We start from the raw sequence: 14257 nt of genomic DNA, 5'->3' as shown, positions 1-14257 counted from the left end.
ATATGTCGTTTCTGTAAAGTTTACATACACTTCTTCTTTGTTTAGCATAGATTGGAACTCAATGCCCTCTACCATTTGATCCTTTTTTCCCCTAATTGTGAATTATGCGCTGTTTCTAAAAAATCTGCGCAGGCTTTTTCAATACCCTTTTGAATCTGTTCCCTTAAAATCTTCAGGAACTGTTCCATGGACAAATCTCCCACCAGCATATTCTCATCCTTTTCCTCCTCCTCTTGTGTTATCAACGCCATTTTAATTACACAGTTCAATTCATTTCACTCAAGTTCTTATATTCATACACAATACGTAGCCTTTTTCCTGTCTGTTTCCATAATAAGTCCATGCCAATGGAAAGAAAAAGCGAGAAAAAGTTCTCCAAAGTTGCAAACACACCAGAGAATATTCCTGCCGCTCCTAATCATCTTCTGGCCGCTAAACCTCTCCTTTTCGAGCAAATGATTTTAGGGTAACGTCACCACCAATTTTCTCTATTACGAAGTTAGAAGTAGTTGTACACACAAATTCACTTCTTGGTCTTCTTCTGTGTTGTTTACTTGAAGTTTTTAAATCCAAACATGGTTAAAATAGGTGGCTGCAGTTACATAAAACATGGCGTCCATGCTCCACCCCACAAGTCGCTCCTGCTTTGGGGCAATAATGGACACCTCCCCCCGCATTTGTCAGCTGTGGGAGGGGCCAGAACAGAGCCCCCTGCTCCAGTCCTCTCTCCAGGAGGTCTGGCAAAGTTCTCCTGGCAACCAGGAGGCTCCAAAAGTAGCGAAAAGGGGTCGGGCGGCTCGGAGCAAACCGAGAGCCGCACATCGATGCACCGAGCGCCCCAAGTTATCTATATCCTCTTTCTCTGACCTCCTTGAACGCTAACCCGGGGACTAGAATAATTACGGTATGCTAATATTAATGAATGTTAATTTTTAATTTGCTTTTTGTTCAAATGACGTTAATGAAAGTAGCTTTTTAATTTCATTTAGTTGATTAATAGATAAATGCACATCACTGTTTTATTGAAGACTTAACATCTCCCCTTCTTTTCCTCTGCTCTCACACGCAGCCCTGATTTTTATCTAAATTCTCTTTGGTAGCTGACTAAATTGGTGAATTATGCAAGTTAAACACCTTCATTCTAAGCACTTTTTAAACTTGTTTGGTGTCTTGAATGTAAAGCCTGTATCTTCTATGGAACTAAAAGTTAAGGGAAATGAAGTGGGCTCTTGGCCTGCAATTTCTTAATTCTTCCAAACTGTTAGAGGTTCGTCTTTAATCCTTTTGGAATTTTATTTTAGCTTGTTTCACTTACCTAAATGAAGGGGTCTCAGGTTCTGTTTGTGCATGCATGGCCACCATCTGATTTTATTATCATTTAACACTTGATGACTTGCATGTATCAATGGACCAATGCTCCCTCTAAGCTGTGAATTCTTGTGAGCAAAAATTCTACTTTGTGAGCTACTGGGATTAAAGGTGTGAGCAAGTGATCTGGCTACTGCATAAATTAGTTTACTCTGGAGCCATTCTTCCTGATCCAAGACAAAAATGTGTGAGCTGGAGGCTAAAAAACTGAGCTAGTGCACACTAACTCAGCTTAGAGGGAACACTGCAATGGACTCCTTTAACAAAGCACTGTATATAAGGTGATATGGAGATTCTTATCTATGGAGGTTTCTTCACACATGTCAATCACCACTAAATGCTGTAGACATCCATGGAAGAATATCCATGTAAGACATTCCTCATTGATGCCAACTCCAGCTTTGGATATTCCTAGAGCTTTGGGGGCAATGCCTGAGAAGGGAAAAGTTCGGGGAGAGGGATGGAATTCAGAAGTGATATGATGTCAGAGTTTGCCCTCCACAGCTGCCATTTCTTCTACCAGAACTAATTTATGAAGTCTGGAGATCAACTGTAATTCTAGGAGATCCCTAGGCCCCTGCTAGAGGTTGCTGTCCTTAGTTCCACATCCAGTCACACTTCTTGGTGTGTATGTGGTTTCTACTGTGAGGCTCAGGGAGAACATGGGGCTGCTGAAATAACACTCTTGGAACCATCACTAAATAGGGTTTGGATACACAGCCTTACAGTTATGTCTTCCTTTTATTTCCCATTTGTCAAAAAGGAAGCAGAGTAATATTCCTCCTTTGTTCCATACTATGAATTCTTGGTTGTATTCTGATGTTAGGGTTGGCAACATCTGGCTTTGGATGGTGAACTTGTAATACCTGTATGGCAGGGAGAAGTATACAGCAACTATCACTTCAGCTCTGTGACAGGAGATGAAGTCTTTGCCTAATGTCCTTCCATGCAACTATTAAAGGCACAGGGAAGAGCCCTCAATTGAAATCTCTACATTCTGCTGTTGAGTAAATGATATTCTGTACAGTACACTCCTTCTCTGCCAGTCTATTCCCAAATCTAGCAGACTGCAAACCCAGTTGCATAAATAAGACTCAACTTGGCTGTTTTAATTGCACTCTCTAATAAGATCTATATTGTTCGCCAGCCTGCCTTTATGCTTTGAAACTTGGCCTTGCTAGAAATATGCCTGTGCCTCTCAGTTTGCATTCGTATTCCTTGTCAACCAGTGCAACATGATTCTCCTGTTCACAGTTCCTTGGGGCTGGGTCAGTTCAAGAGCTGCTATGTAGTCATTAGCAGATCAAAGAGCAAACTGCTGTCTGTTGTAACAATGACACTTCATTGCCAATGGGAGCGATAAACTCCCCCCCCCCCATGGATGATTTGGATGGCCTTCATGACTGCCTTTTTTGTAATCATTACATGTAGTGCACTTTTATGTTTTCTAGAGCGATGTCAAATGCATCCCAGTTTGGTTTCACCAGAACATTTGCTAGAGTCCACCTTTCTTGCTGAGATTACTCACTGTACGACAGAGCAATCAAACAGGCAGCCGATAATACAATACAATAGGACTGGGATTACAGAAATTAGAAACAATGCAAAAATATGATATTTCAAACAATGAAAAAATGGCATTACAAAAGTAGAAAACAATGCAGGAGGAAGAGGAGGAAGAGGAGGAGATTGGATTTATACCCTGCCCTTCATTCAAGAGTCTCAGAGCAGTTTACAAACTCCTTTTCGTTCCCCTTACCGCAACAGACACCCTGTGAGGTAGGTGGGACTGAGAGAGCTCTTTCGAGAACAGCTCTGACAACTATGGCTTGCCCAAGGTCATCCAGCAGCTGCAAGCGGAGGAGTGGGGAATCAAACCCAGTTCTCCCAGATTATAGTCCGCACACTTAACCAGAAGATAATTCATATGATAAATAGCATTCAGTTCATGTGAATGGTTACTGTATCATGAACTGGGCAATGTGTGGATTTTCCTTGGGGGTATATCTTCCCCTCACATGAATCAGAATACTGGAGAATCAGGGCTCTCGTTCACATGAATAGAAGCTGTGTCTGCATGAGCAATTAATGCACTGCCTGAGTCACATGAGATGGCAACTGTGCATACTGTGCTCCTGATACACATATCTGGTGGACTCCTGGTTCATGTGAATGGAACAGAACAGCTACAGAGGAGTAGTGATTTGCAGCAGTATCTGTTCTTGACCTACAGACCAGTGTTTAGAGGTGGAGACTGGTGGAAAGCAATCCCCCCCCCCAAAAAAAACCCTCTGCACTCTTCCTGCTCAGCCTTTGCTTGCTGTAGAAATTGGAAACCAGCAAGAGAAATCTTGAGGTGCTGTGAACAACCTACAAGATAAGCAAGGTAGACTTCATCCAGCAGTTTATAATGGCAGAGGTGGCTGCTTTATCTTTGTCATTTAACAGCTTGTGTTTGTATTAACACCAAGAAATAAAGGGATGATTTTATAGTGCTGTTCCAGGGGGAAATAGCATTATTACCTTTTGTAATGGGCTCTGGAGGGTTGCTATCTCTACTGTTTTTCATTATGGAGCAAAAGTGGCAAGAGAAATCCATTTCGCAGTTCTGCTTGTTTAAGGGGAAATTTGGCTGGTTTAAAGACAGAAGAAGCTCAATGGATTGTTCTGTGTATTTTATTTGTTTCCAGGAGATGTCACTGTTAGGCAGGCACTTAGCTGCTCGGCCCTGATGACAGTGAGACCCAGTGCTAAAGAGGAGAGATGCAGGATTAGTGCTAGGTTTCCACGCTATTTACTAAGCTGCTGGTTGTACTTGATTGGCCTGTTGAAAGAAAACTGGCCAGGTCAACTTTTACCAAGGAGCAGTTATTTAAGGTAACAGAATGGGCAGGTTTTCTAAGCCGATTAGTTCAAATTTACACTAAGCTAAAGTGGTTGAAGATAAACGAAAAGGGCTCAGGGGTTTTGTCCTGTAACATAATTTTAATGGCAACAAGGAATCAAAGTGCAGGAGTCTGAGACACAGGTAACGGGAAGGAGCTTTGTTATGGGACTACTGGCAGTAAAGCTACATGCTCCAACATTCTTATAGACAGATTCCGGGAGGAGAGGTCCTTTAATAGCTGCTAGCCATGGTGAGTACACGGAACCTCCACATCCAGAAGCAGTAAATCCCCAAACACCAGTGTTTGTTGAACCTCTAGGACAACTAGTTGGCCACTGTGTAAAACAGGATGCTGGAGCAGATGGACTACTGGCCAGGTCCAGCAGAACCCTTCTGACTGATCTACTTGTATGTCTGAAGGTGATGCTATGGATAGGACTTCCGGTTAATGGCGACACGCTGGCGGATGCACCTCCCACACCTCCTGGGGGTGTGATCTGCGTGCTAGCGGTTAGGAGGGGGGACGATTGTTCACCACCACCCCGGAGCTTTTGTGAAAGGCTCCTAGCCATGGGGCTTTTGGAGGGTGGCCTCTTCACCAGCGCGTTGCTGGGGAATTGAGGCGCTCTCCCACCCCGACTGTCCTGCTGCTATGTGTCCAAATGGAACTAGAGCTACTGACCGGGACAAGTGTTGGAGATCGAGCATTTTAAACGGACTCTAAGCGAGGTCTTATGACCAACAATGAACAGTGAGTCGAGTAAAAGGGAAATGCCGGTAATTTTAAAAGAAAGCCCTCCGCTGGGAATGGCGAGAAAAGCGAGCGGGGGAGGGGCCCCTCCCACACGCATAAACAAAAAGCGAGCTAACGGGGGGGGGGGAGAGCAGAAGTTAAAGCGCTGCAATCTGTTTTAAGAAACTTACCAGAGCACGGATAAGTGTATGGGCGAATTTCAGAGACTTTAGCAAGTTTATACAAAAGTAAACAATCCATAAAAATGGCGTGGAAAAAAACAGAGAAAAACAAGCCAAAGTGAAACCACCGGGGAGCATGAGCCCACGACTGGAAGAGACCACTGAGTTCTCTAAGCTTTTAGCGGACTCTTTGTGCCCTCTACTGGATCAGATGACTAACATCAATCAACAGCTGACAACTTTAAACCAGAACTTTGCAGTTCAGCAGCTCCAACTGTCTGAAACTACAAAAAAGATGGAGCAAACAGCTGAGAAAGTAAACGACCATTGGACACTTACCGTGAGGGGTCCTTCTCCTCTGAGGAAAGGAGGACATCTGAATGAGTTATTCCCACCGTGCTATCAGGGAGGCAGGAACTAGTTTTTTCTCCTTCCTGTTGGCGCCCGTATCTCTAGGTGAAGGGGGGGGGAGGAAGGAAACAGGCGTTAAAGGGATCAATTCTTTCCCAACTGGAGGCGGTTTGTAACATGAAACCCCAAGGAGACAGATCAATTTCCCACTCTGACATCCTTCCTTTTGGGGAAAGAAACAAAAGGTAGTCGCTATAAGTACTACCAGAAAACCCAGGATTTCTGTGCTCCTCTCACTACATCCCACTAGACTCCCAAACCCCTTTAACCTGAATCCGACCATTGGTCACTTACCGTGAGGGGTCCTTCTCCTCTGAGAAAAGGAGGACATCTGAATATGAGTTATTCCCACCGTGCTATCAGGGAGGCAGGAACTAGTTTTTTCTCCTTCCTGTTGGCGCCCTCGGAATAGCCCCGCCTCAGTTCTGGGACTCCGAAAGCAGTGGATGTAGCCTGTGGGCCCTAACCTTGCCCTATAAAAACACAACTGTAAAAGTTAACCATAACAGACAACTTCCCACTCTGAACCATAAGAAGAAACAGCAGAGTAGGTGTCTAAAAACAGGAGAAGAGAAAACAGCACAAAGGAATTAGGAGACAGGTAAGGATGACAGAGGGAGGGCCCAGATCCTCCTTTCCTCAGAGGAGAAGGACCCCTCACGGTAAGTGTCCAATGGTCGTTCTCCCTCTGAGGCAGAGGACATCTGAATGGGACCTCCCCGAGCAGTGTCCCCTATACGGGTGGGTTGTCATCCTCTTCCAGTGCTATAGCGTGCTGCAACACTCTTCTTCCGAACGCTGCTTCGGCTGATGCCATTGTGTGGATCTTGTAGTGTCTTGTGAACGTAGAAACTGAAGACCATGTCGCCGCCCTGCAGACTTCCTCCACAGATGCTCTGTTAAAGAACGCTGCATTAGTTGCTGCACTTCTCAGAGTGCGCTGTGATGCTGCTTGGCGGGTCCTGACCTGTAGCCCTATAGGCCTCCACAATGCAAGCTTTGAGAACCGAATTGATGGTCGACTTCGCCATCCTTTCTCCCTTGCGAGGCGGAGATATCCCAATGAACAAGGAGTCCGATTTTCTCCAAGCCTCAGTTCTGGTGATATAGATCTTCAAAGCCCTTCTCACGTCTAAGGTGTGCCACAGACGCTCTTTGGGATGTTTGGGGTCAGGACAGAAGGAAGGCAAACATATCTCCTGAGACCGGTGAAACCTAGTTTCCACCTTAGGTCGGAATGTAGGATCCGTTGTCAGTACCACCTTGTCCTTGTGAAAAACACAGCACGATGATTTCACCGACAAGGCACTCAGTTCCGAAACTCTCCTCGCAGACGTGATAGCTACGAGGGATAGTGTTTTCATTCTCAGCCATTTCAGGTCGACCTTAGAGAGAGGTTCGAAAGGCGGCTTCATCAGGGCTGTGAGAACTATATTCAATTTCCAGGTAGAAAAATAGTGTGATGTAGGTGGAGACTTCGCCGTCGCCCCCTGGAGAAATAGTCGAATGTGAGGGTGTTTAGATAATCTAACACCCTCTATGGAAGGAAGCACCGTGGCCAGCGCAGCGAGCTGTCTGCGTAAGGTGGCTGCTCGGAGACCAGTATCCAAGCCGTCCTGTAGAAAAGCCAGCAGCGAAGCCATAGAAGGGGAGAATGGATTGACCTTCTTGCGCCAACACCATCTAACGAAGACCTTCCAAGTATAGTTGTAGATGCGAGTCGTGGATCTACGTCTGGAAGCCATAATGGTGTCCAGGACCTGCGTAGAGAAACCTAATCTCGATAGTCCTTGCCGCTCAATCTCCATGCGGTCAAAGATAACCAGGCTGGATCCGGGTGCCACACCGGACCCTGAGATATCATGTCCGGAGACACTGGTAGGGACAGAGGAGGAAGGATCGACATCTGCTGTAACATCGAAAACCATGGGCGTCTCGACCACCGAGGAGCCACCAAGATGACTTCTGCTCGAAGATCCCTGATTCTGCGTAGCTTTCTGGCAATCAGGATGAAAGGAGGGAAGGCGTAGAGTAACTCCGGTGGCCAGTCCGTCGTGAACGCATCCGTTGCCTCTGCGCCCTGATGGAAGTACCTGGTGTAATACCTCGGTAGCTGGTGGTTGATGGGTGAGGCAAATAGGTCTATCGCCGGACGTCCGTAGTGTTCCACTATTCTGCGATAGAGGGCTGGATGTAATGCCCACTCTCTCTCCTGTAGGGTTCGTCTGCTGAGCCAGTCCGCCTGGACATTGTCGATCCCCTTGATATGCTCTGCACGAAGGGATGCAAGGTTCTTCTCCGCCCAGCGCAGGATCTTCATGGACTCCCTGTGTAACCGGCACGATCGAGAACCGCCCTGCTTGTTCAGATGAGCTTTTGCTGCAATATTGTCCATTCTCACGAGTACATGCTGTCCCCGGAGTTGTGGGGTGAAGCTCATCAGGGCTAATCGAATTGCTCGGATTTCTAGCAGATTGATTGGGAGCGATCTTTCGGTCGTTGACCAGAGTCCTTGCACAGGAACGTTCTCCAGCGTCACTCCCCATCCCAGTAGACTGGCGTCTGTGAACAACTCCCTCCAGTTGGCCACATAGTACGACTTCCCGTTCATCAGGTTGTTTAAGTCCGTCCACCATCGCAGACTCTCTTTGACCTGGAGAGGAACCCGAACATTGATTGTCTGTTTCTGCATGATGTTAAGTTGATATGGACGTAGGAACATCTGTAGGGTTCTGGCGTGCATGCGACCCCACTGGATCATATCGATGCTGGCAATCATGAGCCCTAGCAGGCTGGCGAGTTCCATTAATGGAGAAGTTCTGCTGCTGAAAACGCGTGTGGCGATGACTTTGATTCTCTGTGCCTTGGCCCTTGGTAAGAACAGAGAAGTGTTCTTGGTGTTGATCACTGCTCCCAGATGCTCGACCTGTTGGCTTGGCGTCAGACAACTTTTTCCCCAGTTTATTAGGAATCCATGGTTGCGCAGGCAGTGAAGTGTTTTCTCTGTGTTGGTGAGAGCTTCCTGACGCGAACTCGCCCGTACCAGGAGGTCGTCAAGATATGGGTGCACGTGGATCCCCTGCGTTCTGAGAAAACTCACAGGATTGATCAGTAGCTTGGTGAAGAGTCTGGGCGCTGTGGAAAGGCCAAAGGGGAGTGCTCGGTATTGAAAATGGAGCCCATAAATGCAAAACCGGAGGTATCTCTTGTGTGCGGGGAGTATTGGCACATGCAGATACGCGTCCGTCAAGTCTATCGATGTTAGGAATTCGTTGGGTGCTAAAGAGTCCGCTATAGATTTCAGGGTTTCCATACGGAAGTGGCGTAGACGGATAAATTTGTTCCGGAACTTGAGATCTAGTATTGCTCTCCAGTCCCCGTTCCGTTTGGGAACCATGAACAGAATGGAGTAGACTCCTTGGCCTGTCTCTCCGGCAGGAACTGGTTCTATGGCCCTGATGGTGATGAGATGCTGCAGAGCCTTGTTGACTATTAATCTTTTGCTTGCAGATTTGCTTGACGGGGATAGCAGGAAACGTTCTGGCGGTCGACTTAGAAATTCTATCGCGTAACCGTGAGATACAACTTCCAATGCCCAGGCATCCGCCTGTGCCACTGACCAGTTCCTGGCGAAGTGGAGAAGGCGAGCTCCCACCGGCGCGTCGGCATAGTCAATTTTGTTTGGGTTTAAAGTCTCTCGTGCCTCTGTCGCTCTTGTTGAACTGTGCTCTGTGAAAACGTGGATTGAAGGAGCCACGTCGGTTGATCTGTTTGGAAGCATCCCACGTGGATCTCTTGTTGTCCTGACGAAAACGTTGCAGGGTATGATGGGTGCAAAAGGACTGGGGGTTGCGTCGATCTGTGGTTTTCAGTGAGCGAGGCATGGCCTTTTTCTTGTCCCTGGTTTCAACCAGTATGCTGTCAAGTGCTTCCCCAAACAACCAATCTCCTTGAAAAGGGTAGGCAGTAACGATGGATTTAGAGAGATTGTCAGCCTGCCATGCTCGCAACCATAAAATCCTTCTGGCTACTGCAGTAGAGGCCAGACCTCTGGAGGCAAAGGAAATAATGTCCGAAGTAGCATCAGCCGTAAAAGAGTCAGATTTGAGGGTGCGGGAGATGCCTTCTAACAACGCTCTGTTGTTTTCTGGGATGAGTTGAACCAACTTCCTTAGCCAGACTATAGATGCTCTAGCTGCGATGGATGCAGTAGAAGCCGCTCTGACCATCATGGCAATGGAGTCGTGGATTCGGCGAAGGGTGGCTTCCAGCTTCTTGTCTGTTGCCTCCCTAAGGTTGCCCAAGCCATCTTCCAATACGAGGCCGGCTGTCTGGAGTGCCGCCACTGGAGCGTCTACTGGGGAGACCTGTAACAACTCATCGGCATAATTAGGCATGGCATACAGTTTTTTAGTAAATGCAGGGAACTGCTTGTTAACTACAGGCTTGTCCCATCCAGATCTTAGCTGACGTTCAAAGTATTCTGGAAAAGGGAAAACCTTTTCAGCACACTCCTCAGGGGAAAAAAATTCTTTATTGCCTCCTGATTTGGACTTAATTCTGGCCCTGGTTGCTTTCTGATACTCAGAAGCAGGTGCATCGTGCAATTCCAGTGCCTTAACAGCTTTAGTTAAAAGATACTGGTAGTCCTCTGCTTTAAAGAACCTACTAGTCTGCTCGGGAAGCTTAAGCTCCTCTGATTCCTCTTCGGATAAAAACTCACCCTCCTCCCTTTCCTCAATGGAGGAAGCGTTAGATTCCACTTCTTCTCCCCATTGCTCGTCTGGGGGCCTTCTAGAAGGGAGGGGAGGGTTGGGGGGGGCTTTCTTTGCCGCTTTGGTTGGCCAGCTGGGAATGAAGGGGAAGGGAGACTGTTGTTGGTGAGCCTCCTGGCGAGGTGGGAGCTGGGACTGAGTAGTCTTGGCCACCTCTTGCTGCACAGAGCGTCTAATGAACTCCATGAGTTCAGAAGGATCAACAAGGACCGCGTCCTTAGAGGGCTTACCCGAATGGCTGCCACCTGGGTCCAGAGAAGTCGATGCTGCATCACAGGAAGAACGGTCGCAGCCGAGTTCCGCAGCTCCTGAAGGTGCCCCAGTAAAAGGTCCAAGGCCCGAAGCCGGATCCTCAAAATGGCCACCGTCCGTCCTGGGAAGTGCTGATAAAATGGCGGGCTCATCGCAATCAAGCTGCAGACGGTGCTTGTGGGCGCTCCGCGCCGCCGCCCCAGCAGCTTCCGTTGCAGGCACCCGATCAAGCCACAAGAGCTGATCCGGCCCGACGACGTCCCATGCTGCCGCCGCTGCGGTTTGCGCCTCTCCCTCTTCGCCCGAGGAGAACACCTCGGGAAGTTCCCTTGAAGTCATGCCGGCACGAGCCTCTTCAGGGCTTAAAGTCCCGGCGTCTTTGCTCCAACCGGAGCAGGCAGAGGGAGAGGGAGGTAGAGAGAAAAGTAGGGAAAATAAGGTAAAGTGAAAGTAAAACGGGCAAGATAAGTTTAGAGTTGAGAAAATGGAGAAAAAAGGAGAAAAGTCTTTGAGATAAGCTCTAGCTAGCTGTCTAAGCTGCTGCTCCCTGGTGAGGCAGGAACAGAACTGAGGCGGGGCTATTCCGAGGGCGCCAACAGGAAGGAGAAAAAACTATTCCCTGCCTCCCTGATAGCATGGTGGGAATAACCCATTCAGATGTCCTCCGCCTCAGAGGGAGAAGGAAATGGATGCCAACTCTAAAAAAGTTAAGAAAAAGGAGCAAATGATGGAAAAGAAGCAAGCTTCGAATGAATTTCAACTTCTACAATTGCAAATGGAGAAAGCTAACCTGGTCCTCTGGTTCCAAGGGGTCCCTGAATCTAAAGATGAGAATCTAAAACAACTTTTGAGCGATGCATTAGCTCCAGTTACAGATTTAAAAGCGGAATATCTTAGAAGCGAAATGGACGTGGTCTACAGGGGGCCTACACCATTTACATAAAAAAAAATAATCTGCCTGGAGAGATAGTGGTGAGATTCTCGAAGAGACACATAAGGGATTTAATCCTGAAAGCGACTTCAGGAACACCACTGAAAATCGGAGGCAATACTATTAGGATTTTAAAAGATATTCCATTTGAAATAAGGAAGAAGAGAAAGAAGTACAAGGACTTACTTAATCCTCTTTCTACAAAGAAACAGCTTCTCATACAGATGGTTAACCCCGGAAGGCGTCATTTTCAAACTACAGGATAAAAAAGAAAAGATTGACTCTGTTTCCAAAGCACGTAAGTTTATGAGACTGCAACTGGGTGAACCAGAAGAGGACACCAAGGAAGAAGATGACAGCAAACCTAGTGACGAAATGGACTCAGTGTCTTCCGACGAGGACTCTGCTTCAGAAAAGTGGACAACGGCCCCTAAACGAGAATACCAATTGAGGATTAGAAAAGATAAAGCAAAGTGAAGGCTGAAGTACTCTGAATAGTGCCTTAAAGCATATACTATAACTGATGTTCTTGGGGTTGTCTTTAAACAGTTAAAAATGGTTAAAAAGATAAATAATTTAGCTTAATCGACTATGTTCAATGTAATACTAGCATTTAAGATTAACACTTATATAAGCTGATGTAATGATCTCCTATACTTGGGGTTTTAGTTATTAGTGGTTTTCTTTCCTTTCTCCCTAGATGTAGACAACCCTTCCTCTTTTTTCGTTGTAGTTTGTAGTTTATAGAAAATGCAATAAAAAAAATCAGGGGGCCATAAAAAAAAAAGGTGATGCTATGGATAGATAGTTAAAGACAGTATGTACCGGCCTAGTTTCCGTCCTTTTCTTGGTGTCCAGAGTTTAAGGCACAATTCAGCAAAAGCTAGTCGCAGGCAAATCTAATTTAAATCAATGGGGCATAAGTTAGTAACAATGAAGTCCCATTTCATTGCCTTCAATGGACCACAACTAATTCTGGGACTGTGACCTAAATCTTTGCCAGTGCATTGCTTCCTTTTCACCCTGAATAATTTGAATTGCAGGCGCTCTGTGTGTGTGTGTGTATCACTGTCAGATCTGTATTGAGAATAAGCATTCTTGAGTGTTTGTATTTTGATTAATGAAAAAACTATTATGATCATCTTATTAACATCTGGGTTAGAATGTTTAGTTGATCAATCAGCTTGATTAGATTCAAAATTTTCTGACCAATTAAAAATACTCCCCTGATTAACTGGGAAGCAGATTTTAAAAGTTATTTATATTGCAAGTACTTCCAAAATCTGCAGGGAATGGACACCATCTCTGCTCTCCAGACAGACTGTGGGAAGGAATGCCTCTTTTCTAGTGGTACTCACAGTGTGACACATACATGCATCATGTGAGAACAATGAAATAATAAGAACAATGGTTTTATTCATATGGACATTTATGCAGATATAATCAATGAAAACTCATGCAGTTAATTGATTAGGGTTTCTTTCATTGGACACCTTTTTGCTGTGTCAAACAAGAACAGAACTTTACACAACTATACAGTTGTATGCTTGGCACATAACTTTTTGTTCATTTTCGTATATTAAGGCTGGTTCAACACAAACGTGGTTGTTTTGGGAAGCCAAACTGGCAGAAAGCAGCATGTAGACATTGGTGACCAGGGCGTTTGTTTGTTTGTGTGGTTTTTTTGGGGGGGTGTCATGATCTGTGCAGGGCCTGGTGCGGCCTGGTCCCAGAAGAGACCTGCATGGCAGTGAAAGCAAACAGCCTACAGTCCCAAGAAGGCTTAGTAACAGGCTATAGCCAATCAGAGGGAAAATGAAGTTTTCATTTACTTACAGTGTTCAATGGGCAGGAAGCTTTCCTTCTCCTTAAGGCACATCTTGTACAGCACAGCTCTAGACAGGTTGCAATAGGTGCATGCCCATGTGCACATAAGCACTTTCTAGAGCTGTTATACTGCAGTTGGTTACAAAAATGGGAAATTATACTGACCAACAGTACTTCAAACAAAGTAGGGTGTGTATCAAGATCATCATCCATTCAGTGTTTCAAAGTATGTTTCTGAACTATAGTCTTGGATCCACTGGAGCATTTCTATGGACAGAAGGATTTCTGCCCATGGAGCATGACTTTCTTGCCTTTCCCAGCAGGATAGGGAACCCCATGGAACATTTCTGGGGTATTTTTGGCTCTAGAAGAACAGGAAGGTGAGAAAGTACTCTATGGGCAGAAATCCTTCCATACTCTGGTGGATCCAATCTACTGTCTTGCTAGCTTCCCATTAGATAAAGTACATATAGCACTATGGGTGGCACTGGAGTATTTGTACTTCACAACAGCGATCTACAAACAGGTTTGTTTCAACCTCATTGTGACACTGAAATCGAGAATGTTGTGATGTCACAGTCATCCATTTTTTAAATATTCTAGGAACTCTCATTTAACCTTTCAGGCAGTGCCTGGTTCTTCTTCCATTTACTTGCTTATCCATAATGGACAAATTTAGAAGCTGCTGTTTAAGTGCAACTGAGAAAAATTCACAAATTAGCACTGCACAATTGCCATTAGTTCTTCCTTTGCTGTCATCTGAAGACTGGCCTGTCTTCTTGTCTGTGCTGAGGTAAGAAAGGAATGAGCTATCAATTACGTTGATCTTCAAATGACCTGGAGAAAATGGCTGCTTGGGAGGATGCATTCTATGGCATCTCTGCTGAGATC

Source organism: Gekko japonicus, unplaced genomic scaffold, assembly GCF_001447785.1.
Source record: "Gekko japonicus isolate JY-2015 unplaced genomic scaffold, Gekko_japonicus_V1.1 scaffold373, whole genome shotgun sequence".
Classification (NCBI taxonomy): domain Eukaryota; kingdom Metazoa; phylum Chordata; class Lepidosauria; order Squamata; family Gekkonidae; genus Gekko; species Gekko japonicus.
This window is presented reverse-complemented; position numbering follows the sequence as displayed.